Genomic DNA, 23,283 nt, shown 5'->3' with positions numbered 1-23,283 from the left:
GCCAGTATATTTTTAACCTAGTGACAGCGTGAGTAACAACCTCCAAAAGCTCCTCCTGTGCGTGTGTATGAGGCGGCGAAATATCCTCATCTAAATAATCCAGGCTCACAACATCCAATTTCTCAGAACTGGAATGCTGCTGCACCTGCGCTTCAGCTCGAGCAGAAGAAACCGCAGAGCGTGCTTCTGACTCCTGAACTGAAGCGTCAGATTTAGCGGGTAAAGGCAGAGATAGGGGATCACCCATCTCTAACCCCGCCCGGGACCCGAGCCCTGGGGAATGCGAGTCGAAGCACTGCCCTCTAAGAGTGCTCGTGGGACCGGAGAGTTTTCATTGCCAGTTTTTCACAATGCTCGCAGCCAGCCCCGTCGAGGGCTGCCTGGGCATGCCAGGTCCCAAACACATCACACACAGCTCATGTGTATCCCCACCCGCATTATATGTATGTATATATTTATTTGAGAGACACACACACATCAAATAGACAAACGATTTCACATAGAGCGCTGTGAAGACACAGAAGCTGACACCGTTTGGTTCAGGGTTGCTTTATAGTTTCCTGGTCAATGACGTCACCCGCCTATGATGTCCCGTCATGCCATTGGACTGATTTTACAAGTGCTTCATGACGCAATCACACAGAGGCGTTCCCGCAGCGCTTTGATGCAGCGCGAGTTCCCATGAAAGGGAACCTCTGAAACCGACTCAAAGCGACGTAGTATACATGCCAGACCAGTATATGGCGCTGTAATTCTGTTACAGAGATGCACTAAAAACAGAAAAGAACACTTGGAGAATGCGCAAGACATGGGGTGATGACATCATCGCTTCAAAAAATATACGTATTGGCTGTACACATGATGATGCAAGGGTGTCATTTTCAGATTTAACCACTCTGGGAAATAACGGTTTCAGGCTCCCAAAATGCTGGATCCGTCTGGACGAAATGCCAATACGATACAATTTTTTTTACATATACAGCTAAACGTGTCAATGTGTATGGGGCCTTAGTTTTTCCTCATTTTTAGAATTATATATAATAATAATAATTTGTTACATTTATATAGCGCTTTTCTAGGCATTCAAAGCTCTTTACATAGAAGGGGGGAATCTCCTCAACCACCACCAATGTGCAGCATCCACCTGGATGATGCGACGGCAGCCATATTGCGCCAGTACGCCCACCACACACCAGCTGATTGGTGGAGAGGAGACTGAGGGATGATACCAATTGTATATATATGGGGATGATTAGGAGGCCATGATGGACAGGGGCCAATGGGAATATTTGGCCAGGATGCCGGGGTTACACCCCTACTCTTTATCGAAGGACATCCTGGGATTTTTAATGACCACAGAGAGTCAGGACCTCAGTTTAACGTCTCATCTGAAGGACGGTGCTTGTTACAGTATAGTGTCCCGATCACTATACTGGGGTGTTAGGACCCACACAGACCACAGTGTGAGCATCCCCTGCTGGCCTCACTAACACCTCTACCAGCAGCAACCTAGTTTTCCCAGTTGGTCTCCCATCCAGGTACTAACCAGGCTCAGCCCTGCTTAGCTTCAGTGGGAAACCAGTCTACAGGGTGATATGGCTGCTGGTATAGTGTATTTTTTCACTTATTTGCACACTTTAATTATTAAGTTAAATTACTTGATTTTTAGCGGACCCCGTCCGAATGATGGCTAGACTTTACTGATGTTTCAGGAGTTTATTGTAACCGTTTGATCTCCTAAAATCACTGTAAGAGCTGAACAAAAAACGAAGAAGTGCTCATTAACACCTCGTACACAAACTCTCTCTCTTCATAGCATTATCATTAACATAATACAGTGAAATACACAAACATACTCATTACAAATGACAATACACAAGCACATACACACTTTATGCCTTTTCGGGGGGCCTTCGGCAGAATTCAAATGAGCGATTTTAATCTAGATTAATTCCAAGATTACAGTGAGATTAATCTAGATTAAAAAAACGAATCTATGCCCACCACTAATACTATGTAAGTCGATGGCTACCATCAACTGCCTGGTTACCAACATTTTTCAAAATATATTTTGTGTTCAACAGAAGAAATAAACTTGTATAGGTTTGAAACAATATAAGAGTGAGTAAATAATGACATCATTTTTATTTTGGGTGAACTAACCCTTTAATCCATCCCAATTCCTATACCCATTACCTAAACTTAACAACTACCTTATTAACTATAAATAAGCAGTAATAGGGAGTTTTTTTGAGGCAAAAGTTGTAGTAAATAGTTAGTTAATAGTGAGAATTGGACCCTAATGTGAAGTGTGACTGATAAATATAATTAATTCTAATCGTGTTTTATAATGGTTTTAACACAGATAACACAGTAGGTATGCTCTATTTTGCTTTGAGATAATAAAAAAAAGTTTTTTTTTTTTTTGATCCATTAAAGTCTTGATAGAATCAATGAGTCAATTAAGAGGACGCCTTTTTTTACCTTTTACATCATCCAATAATGAACCAAAAATTAACCGATTGTCACACAGCAGCACTGGATCTGAGAAAAACCTCAGTGTGTGTGTGTGGACGTCTGGTCACTGTATTATAACCCCAGTGGAAATCTGCCTCACTAGAAGTCTGTGCTGATCCACAGCAGGCTATTCAGACATGCTTTAGTGTGTTACACATACCCTGGTGCAAGTGAGATTTTACATCAGAGAGCTAATGTGCTCTATATTGCATTACTGCTCCAATTTTAGCTCTACTAACATGCCTTGAACAAAAAATAGAATACATTAACCAATGCTGAGATATGAGAACGTATTACACTGGTACATTATTAGACATGCATGATGATGTTCTTTAAGAGTTCTGTGTTGATACGCTGTGCTAATGTGTGTTAAGTCTGTGCTGTAACAGTTTAATTACATTTCACATACTCACTTTATGATGCTTTATAGACGTGCACACTAGGGAAAGAGGTTAAGAGCGCCATCTGTGGCTGCTAAAGATAATTCAGTGCAAATATTCACTACTGTAGATAGATAGATAAATATAGAGAGAGAGAGTGACGGATGGAGGGTATTGGATATTAAATCCTAAATTAATGTGTAAAATCTTTCTCTAATTGCCATCCTTTCAAAAAGCCTTCAATGATATAATCCTATTTCTTTCTCAATGTGAGACTGCTGATTTTTTCTTTTTCTTTCTTTTTTTTCTGATTTTGTCTTGAATGTCATTTATTGAGTGTGGCTTTAATGATCCAAAGCTCTGGACAGCTTTTAAAAGATCTGGAGAGAAACTCTGCCTGTTTGCTGCTGGTAATTGGAAACTCTGCATTGAAGTTTGTAAGAGAGAGACAGAGAAATCTGCTGAGCATGTCTTACTGTATATGTTATGTGTTCTATGCGTTGGACTGTTATTTAGATTCATATGACTAATGTGGGCTCAGTCAAGATCGAATTATTATTCCAAAGATCTGTGTTCACACACATATAAATTGTTTTTTTTTCTTTCTTTCTTTTTTCTTCTGGAGGCTAGTCCATTATTTCTGGATGTCCTTTTGTTTACCTGTGCTAATTTACACATTTAGGTATTCATTTGAATGACTCTGCATCGGAAAAATAATTTTAATTTCTTGAGGAATTAGTTCACCTAAAATTGAAATCAAAATAATTTACTTAACCTCATCCTGTTATAAACACATATAAGACTTTCTTTCTTCAATGACACACAAAAGGAGGAATTAAGAAAAATATAGCTGTCACTGTTTGGGGATTGAAGCAAAATAACCTTAAAATAACAATAAAAGTGGTCCATATGACTCAGTTCTTCTTGACCTTCCATCTGTTTCTCACACAAAACTACTGTATGACATGGAATATATTGCACTCTTTTATGATACTTTGTTTTGATTGTGAGCCCCTTTGAAGTTTGAAAGTCATACAGGTTTGAACTGACATGATGACGAAGTGTTCATTTTTGGATGGACTAACCCTTTATTTAAAGAGCCGTTTCAAGATTCATTCAGTGAACTGGGGAAGATAATTTGTTTGCAATGACACTAGAATTTCAAATTCTAACTATTGAATAAGACAGAACACATGAGTGAACATCAGTGTTGCAAAATATTTTGCAAATGTATTAATTCATTATCTAAAGTTATATTGTGCAATTTTGGCAAGTGCTAAAATGCTGTAATAGCAAAACAGAAGCAACAAAAAGAAAGGATAAAAATGTTGATTTTAAACAGAACACTTATTTTACAGAATATTTAACAGAATATTTACACACTTTCTTGATATATTTTTTTATAAATATGATAAATTTATTATTATATGTGATTATTTCGAAGAATGTTTTATAATGGTTTTAAAACAGATAACCAGTAGGAAGACTTTACATGTGTTTGCTCCATTTTGTTTTAATGTAATAAAAGGAAACGTTTCATGTTTTGATCCATTGAAGTCTTGACAGTGAGTGTCAAGCAAGAATAGAGATTACTTTTTTTTTTCTTTTTTGACATTATGAACCAACATTAACCTTAAAATCTGAGGGTAAGTGTGTGTCGATCATATGAGATGCAGAAAGAATCTGCTGTGCTTCAGGAAGATGAGTTGAGATTTTCAATGCCATGTAGTTCTGCAAGCTTCATGAAATGTTTCCGTTCACATGTTGTGTGTTTTGTGCTTGGAATGCAAGTGTTCTAATTTCCAGCCTCCTAAGGAGACATTTAAATGAAGTCCTGCAGCGTTTTGGTCATTATTCATGTTGCTGTTTAAAGTGCAGAAGTTATGAACCATGATAACACTGCTATAAATCTGCTGAGCAGGAACACACACACACACACACACACACACACACACACACGCACACCTCTCCTCGCAAAAAAAAAAAAAAAAAATTGCACAGCGCTGCTAATATCAGCACATTCGCCCCTGGTGAATAAGATTTTAGACGAAAGAGAAAAAATACAAAAAGAGGTCAAGAGCATGATAGAAAGGAGACTAACAGTAACCTGGTCTGTGTGCTGCAAAAAACTCGAGCAGTTATTGTCACAGCAGAAACACTTTGGTTACTTACGTAACCTCGGTTCCCTGAGAAGAGGGAACGAGTATTGCGTTTAGCTAAACGCTAGGGGAATTTCCTTTCCTTGAGATTTTGAAGCAAATTTTATCCTAAAAATAGCATGTAAAACGCAGTGCAGCTGCACAGCTCTCAGCAGGAAGCAGCTGCGTGCTGATTGGCTGTGCCGCGGCAACTGCAGGAACCTATGGCGAGACCGCTGGGCTGGAAGGACCAATCAGGTCCCTCTAATATTCCCGCCACAAGGGGCAACAGAATTTGCATAGCCCAGTGTACAAAAGACCCTGTCTCGCCAGGTTCGTCAGGTTAATCGACTGAAGCGACTCCCTGAGCAAGCGAAGCACGGCAAGCAAACGCAATACTCGTATGTAAGTAACCGAAGCGTTCCCTTTCGAGAGTACTCTCGTATTGCGTTTAGCTAAACGCTAGGGGACCTAATGCAAAACGCTGTGCTCGCTTAATGGCTCTGAAAGCCTGGAGACACCATACCCAGGCCGACATAAGTGGGCCCAAAAATATGATTCATAGAAGTCCCCAATATGAGCCAGACCTGAGTCGGGCTATTTAATGAGAATAACACGCAAAGATACGTGTAGTAAATATATATTGTATATATATATACAATATATGTATAGACCAGAAATAGTCAGCCCAAAGAATATTGAATGACCAGACAATTCGAGTCATGTAAGGAATGTGCTTATGACTTACACAATACTTAACCCAGACCAGACTGTTGGGCCGTAAGGGGTTAATAGGTATTACACAGCGAGAAGCCCAGCCTGTAAGGCAGGGACATCCAAATTATAAAACCTGATAAAAGTGGACGGGGAGGCCCAGCCTGCCGCCTCACAGATATCATTCAGAGAAATGCCAGTAGACCAAGCCCACGACGAGGCCATGCCTCTAGTAGAATGGGCTTTGATGCCTATAGGGAAGCTGAGATCTTTGGATTCATAAGCCAGCGAGATAGCATCCACTATCCATCGTGACAAGGTATGCTTTGTAACCGCCAAAGCACACAAAGAGCTGTTCAGTTTGCCTGAAGCAGCAGAACGCTCTATGTATATTCTCAGCGCTCTGACAGGACAGAGCAAATTAGCATCTTCCTCATCATTCCTGTACTATACATGTACATATCTATCTATCTATCTATCTATCTATCTATCTATCTATCTATCTATCTATCTATCTATCTATCTATCTATCTATCTATCTATCTATCTATCTATCTATCTATCTATCTATCTATCTATCTATCTATCTATCTATCTATCTATCTATCTATCTATCTATCTATCTATCTATCTATCTATCTATCTATCTATCTATCTATCTATCTATCGATGATGAGAGTGCTGAAAGGGAAATGACCTGGGCTTTGAGGATGACTTTAGAGTCGTTTGGCCCAAATTCCAGACAAGAGACGCTCACTGAGAGCGCGTGCAGATCACCCACTCGCTTAACTGATGCGATCGCTAGCAGAAAAGTGGTCTTGAGTGATAGGAGCTTTAGCTCACCGAATGCAGAGGCTCGAATGTTGAGCCTTTCATAGCATCCAGGACCATGGACAGGTCCCATATAGGGACTGAAGGGAGGCGAGGTGGGTGAAGCCTTCTAGCCCCTTTGAGGAAGCGCACAATAAGATCGTTCTTCCCCAGTGACAGTCCATTCACTTAAATGTGATACGCTGCTATAGCAGCCACATAAACTTTGAGCGTGGAGGGGGAACGACCCGCGTCCAGTAGCTCTTGTAAAAAAGTGAGCACTTCTGACACTTCACAATTCTGTGGGGTCAGGCTTCATGCTTTACACCAGTCCGAAAAGACTGACCATTTGCCTGAATAGAGCCGCCTGGTCGCGGGGGCTCTAGCTTCAGAAATAGTGTTTAATACACTTTCAGAGAGGTTCTCATGTATCCGTTGATGGGCCAGACATGAAGCACCCATAGATCGGGACGGGGATGCCAGATCTGCCGTTTCGCCTGCATGAGGAGATCTCTCCTCAGCGGAATTGGCCACGGGGCTGTATCTGACATCCGACTTAGCAGTGAGAACCATGGTTGATTTCTCCAGAGCGGGGCTATTAAAAGCACAGCGCATTTGCTCTCCCTGATCCTCTCTATGACCTGAGGTAAAATTGAGATTGGGGGAAAAGCATAAAGAGGAATGTTGGGCCATTCGTGGGCCATTGAGCTCTTTGCCACATTGATTCTGAGGCCCAAGCATTTCAAATGGTTGAGAAGCCAAGATCTGTGGTTCAATAACTGTATCTCTGACTGAGCTTTTATGAGCGAGTCGTCGAGATAGTTGAGAATTCTTATTCCCCGAAGTCTCAGCGGGGTTAGCGCCGCTTCCATGCATGTGCGGGGAGCCAGAGATAGACCAAAGGGTAGTACCCTGTATTGGTAAACTTTCCCCTCAAAGGCGAATCTCAAGAATGGCCTGTGCGAGGATTTGTTTTATTTTCAACATTTTGAACAGGCGCTTCATAAGGGCCTTGTTCAGATGTCTGAGATCTAGAATGGGCCTGAGACCGCCGTCCTTTTATGGTACAAGGAAGTAACAACTGTAAAAGCCTGATTCGCTCTGTGAGGGGTGTACGGCTTCCACCGCCCCTTTCATTAACAGTTTTGATATTTCGGTTCGAAGCACGTGACTTGTGTCGCTTCTCACCGTTGTCTCTACCACGGCGCGAAAGTGCGGTGGTCTGCGAGCAAACTGTAGCGAGTAACCTTGTTCTATTGTGTTCAACACCCATTTTGAAATGCCGGGAATGGCCCGCCAGGCCTCGGCCTTCGAAGCCAGGGGCTGAATTAATTTGTGGGGCGAGTCGCTGAGTAACAGGGACTCGGTGGCCTGATAATGTTGTGTTAAAGTGGCGCTCATCAGAGCGTGTTTGTTCACGGGCTCTCTGACTGGGAGAGAAATGTTTCCTGCTGCCTGAGTGCAGGGGGCCGGGTGACATTGAATATTGGTGCTTGTGTACAGGCGAGCGTGTTAGAGTATGGGCTCGTTGACTGTGAGGATAGTGTTTCCAGCCACCTGAGTGCAGGGGGCTGGGGAACATGGGGGAGTGATTGAGTGTAGGGGTACATGCTTTAATGCTGGCACACTGCCTACAGAGAAAAAAACCTTTTTGTGATTCATATGGGTCGCCGTGAAAACAGTGTTTGTGTACAGGCGAGCGCGTTTGTTTGCGGGCTCGTTGGCTGTGTATGTAATGTGCCCAGCCACCTGGTTGAAGGGAGCTGGGGAACGTTTTAGAAGAGAGCGAGGTGGTAAACTGCCCGAAGCGGGTATTATCCACCTTCTCTTTGTGCCTCTGGCTAGGACGGCTTCGGCAGCTCAGGTTTCAACACATTGCTGGGTCGGGGACCTCGACGCTCCGGCGGTCTGCTGCGGCTCGTAGAGCGGGAACGCTGTCCGGGCTTAGAAGCCGTGTGAGGCTGGTGAGCTGGTGACGCCGCCTTGGTGGGCTGGGCTGGTCCAGCCTTAGCGTGACGGCTAGCGGAGGAGCTGGAACTAGCTCAGGTGTGCAAAGGTGTGCAGCGACGGCTTCCTCGAGGGGAGGAAGAGCGTGATATCCCTTTTCCTGAGCGCCATCGACCACCGAGAGCGCGGGAGAAAAAGCGGATTTGGCGTAAGATGAAAATGGCGCCTTCCACTTCCACAAGAAGGGAGCGGGTTTTTGAGTGGTCGAGTGGCGGCGGTTCTCGAAAAACCACTCGTCCAGCCTGCTTCTCGTGGGCTCCTGGGGTTGAGACCAGTCAATACCGAGGTCGTCCACGGCCTTAGTGAGCAGGCGCATAAGCTCAGCGTCAACTGAGGTTTTGCCGCTCATGGCAGTCCGCGTTGAAGTAGCGTGCTCCGAGACGGTGTCCGACCACCCGCTTTCAGATGCAGCAAGTGAAAGGCTGTCATCCTCCTCCTCTTCCGGTCCGCCGAAGGAAACAGTAGCAGCCGCCAGACGAGGGGAGCTGTGCTGTTCCTCGGCGAACATGACAGGCGATGGCGAGGAACGCAGGGAAATGACCGGCTTGTGCTCGTCAGAGCGCTCCGGGGGCCTCTGGTCGCGGTGTTTCTTCTTACGCGGCTCGAGAGGCTGAGAGCAAGGGATGGGATTTGGATCGAAACCGGCGAGCCGAGCCCGAAGGGTCTGCAGCGCCAGTTCGTCGCACTCCGGGCAGCCGCCCTGGTTGAGTGTGGCATGCGCGCGGTCTCGTCCGAGACATGAGACGCAGATGATGTGCTGATCCTCGTCCGGAAGAAAGCCTCTACACGAGGCGCAGGAGGAACGAGACATTTGCAACAACGTCTCGGCTCTTTTCGTGAGTGTGTAGCAACGGCAAACACACGGATTGGTATACAAAGGATATGTGCCGGATGGCGCAGCTGGAAGGCATGCTGAAAGCGGAGAATCCGACGTCCTCAGGCTGCAGAGTTCCGCTGGGTACGTGTCGACGGCAGGCTTCAATCCAGAACTCAGCGAGGTGAGTCGCTGAAGAAGAAATAATCTGACGAACCTGGCGAGACAGGGTCTTTTATACCCTTGGCTATGCAAATTCTGCTGCCCCTTGTGGCGGGAATATTAGAGGGACCTGATTGGTCCTTCCCGCCCAGCGGTCTCGCCATAGGTTCCTGCAGTTGCAGCCAATCAGCACGCAGCTGCTTCCTGCTGAGAGCTGTGCAGCTGCACTGTGTTTTACATAGTATTTTTTGGATAAAAATTCGCTTCAAAATCTCGAGGAAAGGAAATTCCCCTAGCATTTAGCTAAACGCAATACGAGAGTACTCTCGAAAGGGAACCACAAGTTCATCTGTAGTAGTAAACGGAACCACTGTGTCAAAGAGGAATACAATACAGATATGAATTCAGCAAAACATTGATTTTTATAACATATACACTACCGTTCAAAAGTTTGATAAGGATTTTAATGTTTTTGAAAGAAGTCTCTTCTGCTCACCAAGGCTGCATTTATTTGATCAAAAATACAGTAAAAACAGTAAAAATGTAAAATTGTATGTGACCTTGGACCACAAAACCAGTCATAAGTCGCACCGGTAGATTTGTGGCAATAGCCAACAATACACTGTATGGGTCAAAATTAGCTATTTTTTTTATTGCTAAAAATCATTAGGATATTAAGTAAAGATCATGTTCCATGAAGATATTTTGTAAATTTTCTATCAAAAAATCATTATATATCAAAAAAATATTATTAGTAGTAATATGTATTGCTAAGGACCCTCAGATTCCAGATTTTCTAATAGTTATCTCGCCCAAATATTGTCCTATCCTAACAAACCATACATAAATAGAAAGCTAATTTATTCAGCTCAGCTTTCAAATGATGCATACTTCTCAATTTTAAAAAAATTACCCTTATGACTGGTTTTGTGGTCCAGGGTCACATATTGCAATTTATTTAAAAAAAACTTTTATAAATGCAACTTGTCTTTTAAAATGTAACTTATTCCTGTGATCATAGCTGAATTTTCAGCATCATTACACAGCAGGCACAGTATGTCAATGTGACGTCAGGAAGACATGGACTCGTTAAGAAATACAAGAAATACATCTTTTAGTGTTTACACACAGAAATACATCTTTTAGTGTTTACACACAAAAATGACCACTGTCACCTGCGGCACGTAGAGCGAAGACTCACCACGCAGTTCTCACCACAATGTTCTACCGCCCTTGCATGCCTTGGTTGAAAATGAAAATTGGTTTGATGTCAAGCTCCAACGTTGGGCAGACTTAAAATTTTGGTTGGAATAGCCCCCATATTAGCTGAATAGCTGTAGGACATCAGTGAAATAGACCACTATAGGATTATCATATCTTTATCATCAAGTAAGACAATATCATCTGATCACATTTTCTCTTGCATTTCTTGCCGTAACAAACACAGTAACAGCAGCCAGAGAAAAACGTCTGGGTTACGTATGTAACCTCTGTTACCTGAGAACAGGGAACGAGACGCTGCGTCGGAAAGACGCTATAGGGAACGCCTCAGCGTGACAGGTGTCTGAAGCTACTATCGAATCACGGCAAACACATTGACCGACGACAGCCCATGATGTCATCAACGTGCGACCTGGAAGTATATAAGGGCGCCTTGCCAACACAAACACATCTTCTCGTCTGAATGGACTGTATGGCAGACAGGCCCCGAAGCATGGCAGGCGACGCAGCGTTACATACGTAACCCAGATGTTCCCTTTCGAAAAGGGTACTCGCGCTGCGTCGGAAAGATGCTACCGGGAACGATATACCAACGCCACCATGCTGAGTGGCAGTGACAACTGTCAGCACAAGCAAATTCAACTGAAAAACCTGAGCCACTCCCCCTTAGGTCACACTGTGCTGTCTGTGACAGCATCCCCTACGGTCATAGCCCAAGCTATATGCCTAAAAAGGAACCTTAATGCAACTGCATGAGGTCCTATCCAGACTGCTCAAAGGCCCGGGACCAACTACTTCGACAGAAGGGGTCCCTTTAAGGGAATGTCGCTAGGGGACCCGAAAGAACCCAAGGCAAATCACTTCCCGGGGAGCATATTCGCCCGAGTGCCACCAGGGAGGCCTGACCTGGTGCCCTAAGTGTTTGAAAACTTCGGTTTGGCCAACCCTGTCTGTTCAGAAACAGACCCTCCGGATGGTGCCTCAGTGAGGCATCCAGACTAAGGGACTGAAAAACTGTCAGTCCTTCTTAGCCCGGATCTCAGAGACAGGTTATCCCAGAGAGCAACACTCAGCGTAGCGCTTTACAACCCTTGCTACCGAGGGGAGTCTACCTGCTCAAATCAAGGATCTACCAAGTACTTGTGTTTCAAAGCAATAGGGAGGCCTCACAGGCCTACGGATTGATCTAACAGGGAGGCCTCACGAGAGGCCTGCGACTGTCTGATCAGACTCAGGCGGCTGTGTGCTCATAGACGACCCTCAGTGAGGGGAGCACCTGAACCTGCCTGCCGGGTAACCCCCAGCTGTAGGCTAAGCTACCATAGATTCTACTCACAGAGAACTGGTAACAGAGAAGTGCCTAAACTTGGGAACCCCCAGTGGGGCCTACTACCTGATAGCAAGTTTCTCAGGGAGGCCTAGAGAGGCCTACCACCTGATAGCAATTTATGTCGGCTTCTAGAGCATTCAAGCTCACCTTCAAGGAGGCCTGGTGAGGCCTACTACCTGCCAGCGATGCATGCTAATCCCAAGCAGCTGAGATCACCTCTAGGGAGAACTGGTGCGGCCTACTGTCTGATAGCAATACATGCTTACTGTAAAAGTGACCACAACCTGGGAGCTCACCCTCAGGGAGGCCTAGTAAGGCCTTCCACCTGATAGCCTGCTAGGCTACATACCCAGATGCTGTACCTCGGTACCCGGCCTGGCAGAGGCCTTCCAACTGACAGCAGGCCTTCAGGGAGGCCTGATGAGGCCTACAACCTGATAGCCAGCAGGCTAGCTGTCCGGATGCGAAACATCGGTACTTGCCTTCAGGGAGGCCTGGCTGAGGCCTCCTACCTGACAGCAAGCCTTCGGGGAGGCCTGATGAGGCCTACCAACTAACAGCGTGCCAGGCTATTTAACCTGTTAGCCTGCACCCCCGCTTTTGAAAAAATCCTAAGAAATGGCATAATCAGACTAAAACCGTTACAGTTAATGATTCCTTTGCACTAAAATCATAAGTATAGCATCATTTGAAAGCAGACACTTGGCAGTTTACTGTAAATTCAAAATTATAATTATTTTCATAATCAAAAATAGGCATAATAAGCTTCAAAGCTTTGTAAAGTTATTAGAAATATATTTGTATGAAATATCTTTATGAAAATAAAATTGAAGTTTGTTATTTTAGCAATCTAGAAGTGCACTACAGCTGAAGCCACATGTCTGACCGATGTTAACTGATGTTTATTGCCATCTCTTCTGAGCTACCATTCAGTTTATTGTCTCTATTGTTTTGAGGTGCAAACTGCCCATTCTGTTTCAGTCTCCCCAGAACACTTTCTCACCACTCTGGCCAGGTTATGGCTCTTATTAAATTATTATTTTGTCTTCATTGTAATCACTGACGACTCTCTATTCAAACTGTTCTATTCAAACCTCATTTATGATCAAACTTCTCACTTCACCTTCTAAAAAGCCTCAAATGCCGTTGTTGACAATAGAAACATTTCAGTTGGTTTTTCATTTCAGTCTATTCAAAATTATTAATAAAAATAACGTATTTGCCCAGGTGGCAGGTGTATTGGCTAGCTAGCATGTTAGCTTAGCACACAATCAAAATACAATAAAGATTAAAACCATGTTTTTTCTCCAAAATTACTTTATATCACAAGTGGGATGTTTTAAATAACCTTCTGTGGTCTCATTTGGCTTCGGATCAAAAAATCAGACAGAAAATATATCATTTTACAATATTCTGCATATTGATAAAAGCTATGTCGAATAGCATTGCATTATAAATATAATCTATTATAAATACACCCAACATGGTATAAAGAACACAGACAAACCATACATTGTCGCGATTGTACCATATATGAACTACATGTGCACAGAGCGCCCTCCAGCTGCCATGAATTGTATGAATTGAAAACAACACATAAGAGTCTCAATCGCTCATGATTAGGCTACATCTGCGCATTTTGAGGAAGTATTGAATAAAAAATACTCCTCTGTTTAGAAATTTGACACAGACATATGAGAATCTATCAATATTTCTCCTCATCTGCACACTTTTAAACTAAAAGCCCTGAGGGATGTTGATTTGTCGCGAGTCTTCGTGATGAGAATAGAGGAGTTTTTTTATGAATGAGAGCAGCTGAGGCTCATATTACAATCAAACGGTACCGTCACGGTTTTCATATTCATAACTCCTGACACTATTGGATACATCTATACTGATGCTGTCTAACTCAGTCACTGACAATAGTACATGACTGTAGCTTTCAGCCAGGAGAAGATGTCGTCAGGTGGCATCCAACTTTCACGGGGTGTTTCGACCCTGAACCACAACACCCTCAAGTTGGCGGGTCGGCAGTGATGGCCAGTCACTGCCCACCTCCTCCTGGCCCCCTGCTCAACTCCTCCCTCCTACTCCAGAGCCAGCAAGACACTCTTTCTGCTGCCTCACCCAACCTACGAACAGCTACCTTCCTCTCCCTACCTGCTAAACCCAGAGCTGTGAGTGTCTTCCACACAGACTGCGCTGGGAAACCCCTACACCCGACCTCAACCGGGAATAGCCAGGTCTGCCATCCTTTGGCCCTACACTGATCAACGAGGTCCTGATACTTAGTGGCTTTCCGCTCATAGGCCTCCTCGCACCCATCTTCCCACGGGACCGTTAGTTCAATCAAGATTATCTTCCTTGCCTCCTCAGACCATAAGACCATGTCTGGCCTCAGCTGTGTTTGCACAACCTGGGGGAAGAATAGTTTCCTTCCCAGGTCCACCGCCATCTCCCAGGATTGTGCTGCTTGCAAGAGGCTCTTCTTAGTCTTCTTGGGGGCTGATGGTTTCTCCCCTTCTCTGATGAACTGAATGGATGTTGCCGGCCTTGTACTGGTCTGGTACTTTTTCTGCCTCTCCCGCTCCAAGATGTCAGCCAGTGCACTGAGAACCTTGTCATGGCGCCATCTGTATCTTCCTTGGCTAAGAGCTGTTTTGCACCCTGCCAATATGTGCGCCATTGTTCCCCTCCCTCCGCATAGCCTACACAGTGGGTCCTCCCTCATTCCCCATCTGTGGAGGTTTGTTGGTGATGGAAGGGTATCATACACTGAACGGAGTAGGAAGGAGATACGAAAGGGCTCCAGTCTCCAGATCTCCGACCACGTGATCTTCCACTTCGGCAGGTCCCACTTTGTCCAGGCTCCTTGTGCTCCCGAGTTCGACAGCCCTAGACCTGCGCCTTTCTTCCTCCAGGTGTCGGACCTCGGCTTGAATCATGTCCCTCCTCTGCCTTGGGTCTGCTTTTCCCCATTGCTGGAAGTGGGTGGATCCGAGTCCTTGCCTCCCTACGCATGGGTTCCCGATGATGTCCTTCAGCTTCAATGCGCTTTCAGCTTGTGCCACTGATGTGTCAGCCGCCCATTTGCGTAGTGTCTTGGTATATCATCACAAGTCTTGGTATATCATCACAACCCGGCACTTTGCCACCTTAAACTCTTCCACCACTGATGATAGGGGTAGTTGTACCTGGCCAGACCTGGTATATAGCCCTACTGACGTGAAGCTTGGTAGGATTCCGAGCCACTTGCGAAGGTGTTTGTTCACTCGCCTCTCGACTCCTTCCACTGTTGTCATAGGTACTTCATAGATTGTCAGTAGCCACATGAGTCGTGGTAGCAGACCGTGCTGGAAGAGCCAGGCCTTAAACTTTCCTGGCAGTCCTGACCCCTCGATCTTACTCAGCCATGCATATGCCTGTTTCTCTGTCCTGGAAACATTGCATCTGTCGGTCAGGGATGCGTCATACCATTTCCCTAGGCACTTAATTGGGTTTTCCTCAATTGATGGTATCGTCTCCCCCTGTACTCGCAACTGGAACTTGCTGATAACTTTCCTCCTTCTGATCACCATACTTCTTGATTTTCTTGGCTTGAACTTCATCCAAGCCCATGTTGCCACGTCATCAAGAACCTTCAGGATCCACCCTGCTTGCACATGGGTTGAAGTTGTTATGGTAAGGTCATCCATAAAGCCTCTTATTGGAGGTTGGCGGGTGCCAGACTCCATTGATGGCCCCCTGGATTCTTTTCCTGCAGCTGTTATGAGCAGGTTCATTCCCATGACAAACAGGATGGGGGAGATTGTGCAACCTGTCACGATTCCCTTTTCAAAGTCCTGCCACTGAGTTGTCAAATGGGCAGTTTTGAACCGTAATTTGAATCCTCCGAAGTAGCTGGTTATTATACCCCTAGTATGGTGGGGGGTATGGTAGTGTTCCATAGCCGTGTTGATGAGGCCATGCGGGATTGAACCATATGCGTTAGCCAAGTTGAGCCAGACAACCATTAGGTTTCCTTTGCTCTTCTTGGCCTCCCGGATCAGCTGGTTGAGGATGCCCGTATGTTCCAAGCACCCGGAGAAACCTGGAATGCCGCCCTTCTGGACTGATGTGTCGACATATTTGTTCTTCACCATGTAGGTAGTCATCCTTTTTGCCAGGACAGAAAATAATACCTTGCATTCGACACTTAGGAGAGAAATGGTTCGGAACTGACTGATGTCGGAGGAGTCCATTTCCGTGGGTACAAAGCACCCCTCTGCTATTTTCCAGGATGCTGGAATGATACCTTTTGTCCATATCCTTCGCAACAGTTTCCATAACCTGCGGAGGAGCGTCGGGCATCTCTTGTATACTTTATAAGGTATACCACTTGGTCCTGGGGCAGATGCTGAACGAGCTTTCTGTACAATGTCCTGGACTTCTTTCCATGTTGGTTCACTGGTATGGAGCTCTTTATTAACAAATTACTGGCACTATAAGACTTTGAGAATAAAACAGAGGTAAAAAATGGAAGCTTGACTCTTAGATCTTTTAAATGATGTATAGTTTGTCACTTGTAATTACTTCCATCTGACAGTCATTTGAGCTAATTTAAACAAATAAAGATTAAGGACGAATGCGCCCTCAATCCGGTTAAGAGGTTAACCAGATTCCATACATCGGTACTTGCCTTCGGGGAGGCTTGGTGAGGCCTACCACCCAATAGCAAGTCATGCTAGCTGCCCGAGCACCCTGCCTCGGGAGCTTACTTTCAAACAGAAGCCTAGCGAGGCCTTCTATCTGATAGCAAGCCTTCTAGGGAGGCCTGGTGAGGCCTACCACCTGCTAGCATCAAAATGCTAACCGTCAAGTGACTGAGACTCAGAGCACTCCTCCAGAGAGGCCTAGTGAGGCCTACTAACTGATAGCAATTACTTCTGCAAATTGTCAGTGTAACCAGAAGACCCTGGGGCTCATCTTCAATCTACCAATTGATAGCCAGTCAGGTAGCCGTCCCGATGCCAGACATCGGCACTCGCCTTCAAGGAGGCCTGATGAGGCCTACTACCTGATAGCAAGTCATTCTAGCTACCCGAGTATCCAACTCTGGAACTCGCTTCCAGGGAGGCCTGGTGTGGCCTACCACCTGGTAGCAAGTTTACAACTGACTGCTAAGAAAACCTTGACAGTTAGACTACTGGCTGACTAATAACTACCCATTCCTCTGATGGGGACTCGTCCTCAGGGAGGCTTCATGGAGCCTACTAGCTGGTAACAAGTCTTCACAAAACCAAAGTCTTTGGGAAGCATATCACACCAATTCACACAAACTGGGGCCACCCACAGGAGGCCTCTTAAGGCTAGCTACCTGGTAGCAGCTGCTATGCACCCAGACATTCGAAAAATGGCCGGCCTCTGACCGAGTGACTCTCACATGAGAGGAGGCTGATAACACAGGGATAGTATATGGGCTCAAATTCACGTAGTGAACAGCCAGAGGTGACAGTGCCTCAGCAACGGACCTCCATCAACCCTACAGCCTAGGCCAACTAAGCAACCATACCCAACTGAAGCTCCCGCATCAGTCTCTAGTAAACACACTCTAGAAGAGACAAACTACTCTGACCTGCGGTGGCTAAAGGGAACCGAAGACACACAGTAACAAACCCCAAATGGTAGCAAGTGCACCATTCTACCAGACGGCAGTGCTACCACTTAGAATTCCGCTAACATTTCAGAGGAAATGAGCGGCGGCCTCACACAATTCTCACCATGAGAGGAAGCCTTAGTTACATACATATGAACACCATGAGCGGTGGCCTGCCCCGCGAGTCCACAAAGGGGAAAGCCAACATACACTCATACAACATACATCCACAGCCCAGAACCTGGCGCTGTAATAAGCCACCTACAGGGGAAACTTCAGTTAACTTCCTCTTCCTCCTATGGTTGACGTAAAAACCCATACTCTATACAGCAGGGGTGTCCAAAGTCCGGCCCGCGGGCCAAATGCGGCCCGGGGATGAATTTCAAACGGCCCGCAGCGCGTCTATTAAAATGTATTATATGTGACCCACCACGGATCATTTACAAATCCTGCAGTTTCACGATGTCACCGCAAGGTGGCAGTACTAGACTTTAGGCCAGGGAAACAGCGCCAAAAGCGGAACGAAACAGTGCTGCTTGTGCTCTGCACAACTCGCGAGCTCTGACTCTGAACAAATGTGTTTACCTGCTGAGTGTCTCGATCACGCGCCCACTAAACAGCCAATGAGAAGTGTTCAAGTTCAAGTATATATATATATAATGTATGTATTACTTTCTGCCTTGTGTGCACTGCAAAAAATGCTGTCATTTAGTATTTTTGTCCTGTTTCTAGTCTAAATATATCTAAAAATTCTTAAATCAAGATGTTACGAGATAAGTTAAATGACATTAGATATTTGTTCTTGTTTTCTGGAAAATAAAATTTAATTGAAGTGAGTTTTTGTTTAAAACAAGCAAATATATCTGCCAATGGGGTAAGAAAAATAATGTTTCTGTTTGGAATCTTTAAGGAAGATTTTGGAAGATTATTTTTCTAATCCATTGGCAGATAATTTAGTTTGTTTCAAGCAAAAACTCAATTCATTTAGATTTTTTCCCCCAGGAATCAAGAAAAAATATGTAATTTTCCTTAGTAAAAGCATCTTGATTTAAGAATTTTTTGATATTTGGACTTTAAAAAAGACAGAAATATCAAGTCAGAAAAGCATGTTCTGTAGTGTGGTTTTACCTGTGGTGATATAAATAGAGCACTTATTAAATTTAAATAAGAATAGAGTTCTAACTCCGTAATAATATTAAAATTTCACCCATTAAAACTTTTTGGTTGATGAAAGTTTTACAGATATTGTTAAATATCTATACATTTCCTGTGTCCTATCTCAAGCTACTCTACTGTCAGCTCAAGCTTTTGTCAAAAAAAAAAAAAAAAAAAATATATATATATATATATATATATATATATATATATATATATATATATATATATATATATATATATATATATATATATATTGTAGTAAACGTTGTTTGTACGGGAAGAAGGAGGCGGGAACCGGCGAACAATCAAAGTATTTAATAAAACATAAACACAAAATAAAATGGCGGCGACAGCCCCTCACGGTCGACTGCCGCCTACACACACACAAACACAAAATGAAAACAAAAAGGCTGCAGCCCCTCGCGGACGACTGCAGCGTGCACATAACAAAAACGTCCAGGCCTGGTCCTCTCTCGTCCCTCACTGTCGTCGCTCCTCCTTTATACTCCCTCACTCCTCCGCAAGGGCCGAGATCGCTGCGGCTCGCAGCTGGCGCTCATCCTCTCTGATGAGCGCCGCCTCGTCCCGCCCTCACGGTCCCTCGGCCTCGCTGCTCGCCACATATATATATATATATATATATTAGGGGTGTCCCCGACTAATGATTTACATATTCGAATCAGAATTGTCGAATCTTTCTATAGTAGACCTATAGTCGAATCATCGAGCCCGATCTCACGAAAATGCGTATAAATAATACGAGTGTGCAATCTCGTGGAATGTAGCCTATACGGCAAAATTAGTTTTGGCGTGCATGGTACGGCGTTTTTTGAGTTCATATGATACGCACTTTATGGCGTATTATAAGTGCGAAACCCCCACCCCCTACCCTCACCCTACCCAAAAGCGTGTCATATACAAGCGATAAAATGCGTATCATATGCACGCGAAAAACTGCGTAGCATATACACAGCATATTTTGGCGTAGGCCTATATTCCACGAGATTGCACACTTGTACTATTGATACGCATTGTCATGAGATCGTGTTGGATCATCTATGTGTGTGTGAATGGGTTGGGAGGGGCACGACAGTCAGCAGGCGGGTAAAACTATTTTTATTTTATTTTACACACTCCACACAGCAACACCTTTTAATAAAGCGACCAAAACTGCCTGCCAACTGACAGACAAACTGACAATGGCTTTCTTATTTAGGTTTAAATAAAAGGTAATGGTGGATAAACATTCAAAAAATGTTTTCTCATAATATTTTAAAGCCGCGATCGAAATACAGAACATCACACAAATATATAAAAGCACATTTTGATAAATAAAAAAATAAAAAAAACCTGCCTAGAGAGGAAAAGAACACACCGACTGCAGACAGGATTTGCATTTCACATTTTGCGAAATTAAATTAAATCGGCAAAATTGCTGTGCCAGCATGCTTTCAGTGCAGCACAACATCGAGACAACGAAAAACAATAAAAATCATTAATTTACAGAATTAAATTAGAACAGAATATACATTTCTAATAATAAAAAATAAATAAAAACGAAATAAAGTCAGAATCAAGTCACAGGGAGCATAATAAATGTGTGCAACATGCTAAAGTGCAGGGGAACATAATATATATAAAAAAACACAAGCCACAGTTAAATTAAGTAACCCTGAGTGATCAATAAATAAAATAAAAATAAATAAATTATTAAAACAACGAAAGTTTTGCCAGAATTGTGAAATTTCTCTTTTTAACTGCCGAAACAACAATAAATGCTAAACTGGCAGTTTTTTTAGCTAAACATGTTCACAGCAAATTAAAATTAGAAACGGCTGAAATGTTTGAAAACACTTGTACCCTACCCGATCGAAAAAAATCCATTCTTTCACTCTGCTTGTGTGCGTTTGAGTCTTTTCGAATTGTGTGCGGGGAAAACCAACTTGTTAACGTTGGCCGGCTGCAGTGCGCTCTTAAACTTGCCCGTTTTAAGTGGAAAGCCATGTTTGTTGTTGATGAGTGGTAGGACACGAGCTGTTGGCACAACTTGCATTTAACTTTTTTTGGATCATCTTTTACCATTTCAAAGTGCATCCACACTTTAGAGTTTCTTATTCCAGACATTGTTAAGTATTCCCTGCCGCCAAGATGCACCTCGTCTGTCACGGATCAGGGAAAGTGAAGCTTAAAATCTGTCACAGGGGTGGTTGGATTTACACACACACACACGCACGCACGCACACACACACACGCGTTAAAAATATTTATTGAACGCTTCTTTCTTTTCACGTTTTTTTTTTACAGCATCATCATAATTAAATGCTGTATATAACTTAATATAATCGTACAAAACCAGTAGTTATGTGTGAAATTAGACATTGAGCATCCCCCATATTGCCAAAATGGTATGATCCTCGTTTCAAAATACCCGCAAAGATTCCACTGTGAGATCGGTGGTCGAATCAGCCTCCGCATATCGATGCATCGAATCTTCGACTATTCGGGGTCACCCCTAATATATATATATAAAATAGAAAAGGGACCGGCCCCTGGGTATGTCCATAACATCGAATCCGGCCCCCTTTAAAAAAAGTTTGGACACCCCTGCTATACAGGGAATGGAGGTCTGTAAGAAATACATCTTTTAGTGTTAACACACAAAAATGACCACTCTCACCTGCGGCACGTAGAGCGAAGACTCACCACGCAGTTCTCAACGGGATGTTCTACCGCCCTTGCATGCCTGAAAGCGGCATTCTCACTAACCAAGCCAAAGCAGGCCATCAGAACATAGTTCCACTCATCATAGGCCCACCTCAGGCCTGATGTAAGAAGCGCTTGGGAATTAAAAGAGATTAAAAAAGGAAAAAGGAGAGGTTAAGATGTAAACGCCCTCAAGGGAAGTGATCCATCACCAACGCCGAGCGCGTTTGTCCTGGATCACCTCCCTCAGATCCTTTTTCCTGCGGAACTCCCGTCTCCTCTGTGTCCTAATCCTCCACGGAGGGGGGCCACGAGAGGAGATGCTATCCCTCTGGTCCTGCCTACGGCCCTCAAGCCGTGAAGAACCAGGTCCCGCCTGCCTGGGTGTGGACGCGGATCTCAGTGGTATGCAGGTCTTGAACGCAGCTGAGCGCGCCTTCGCCTCCCTGAACTTTCCAACCACCACCTCCAAGGAGGTGCCAAAAAGTTCAGTAGGCGAAACCGGTGAATCGAGGAGAAAGCCCTTCTCTTTCTTCCCGATGTTGACCAGGCTCAACCACAGATGCCTCTCCATAGCCACCATCGCCGCCAACGATCGACCGATCGCGGCAGCAGTCTGCTTGGTGGCCCGGAGAGCCAGATCTGTGGTGCGGCGCAGCTCAGCAACCGCCTCATGGGACAGCCCCACTCCCTGGTCGAGATCCCCCAGCAGATCTGCCTGATACGCCTGCAGCACCGCCATTGTGTGCAGGGTCGCACCAGCCTGACCTGTTGCCGCGTACACCCTGCCATTCAACCGCGAGGTAGCTTTCAGCGGTCTGGATGGCAGAGTTGGAGTTCTCAGTGTCGATGTCCACCCGGAGACGAGATAGTTTGCAAACGTCTCGTCCATGAAGGGGCATCGACACATACCCATGTTCACCCATCCCCTCAACATCAGCGAAGCTAGCTCACCAATGTCAGTGGATGCGGGCAGAATATGGGTTCATCCATGCCGCCTGGACCTCAGCATGAAGGTCTGGGAGGAATGGAAGGCTCGTTTGAGGTGTTGGTCTATGGCCGGGGAGAAATCGATCATCGAGTCTGCCGCGAGCGATCTCTCCCCTAGCACGCCGCCAAGGCAGCCGCAACCTGCCTGCAGCGCGCTCCATAGCATCCAACAACTCAGCGTATGCGGGGGTTGTCTCAGACAGGGTGGCTGAGAGGGTCCAGGCTGATCCTGATCGCTGTAACCACCCTCCTCAGCCATAGACTGCCCATCCAGAAGACCACTCGCTGCAGAGCTCGGCGGAGAACTCTCATTCTCCACGTCATCCTACAGCTCACCCTTGTCAGCTGCCAGATCTTCTGAGAGAACAACTCTCAAGACGATCTGTGAGCTCCATCTGGGAACCACACGATGTGCGTCGCCGCTCTGCCTCAGCGCGAGCGAACGAGAGCGGAGCGTTCTCAGCAGAAAATGCTCACAGTTTGCACAGGCAGCTCCCTCAAGAACTGCCTGTGCGTGCTCTTCACCCAAGCAAAAAACGCACAGATTGTGTGTGTCCTCCGGTGTCAGAAACCTCACACACGGGTCAGCACACTTCCTGAAACTCTGCCTCTTCTCTGTGGGTTTCATCCTTTTAGTTCGCTTTTCTATTACCTTTGATCCGCAGTACCGCTTCAAACAGACAGTCCCTGAAGACGAAAAAGAT

The sequence above is a fragment of the Gobio gobio genome (genome assembly GCF_949357685.1).
Source record: "Gobio gobio genome assembly, chromosome: 2".
Lineage (NCBI taxonomy): Eukaryota > Metazoa > Chordata > Actinopteri > Cypriniformes > Gobionidae > Gobio > Gobio gobio.
This window is presented reverse-complemented; position numbering follows the sequence as displayed.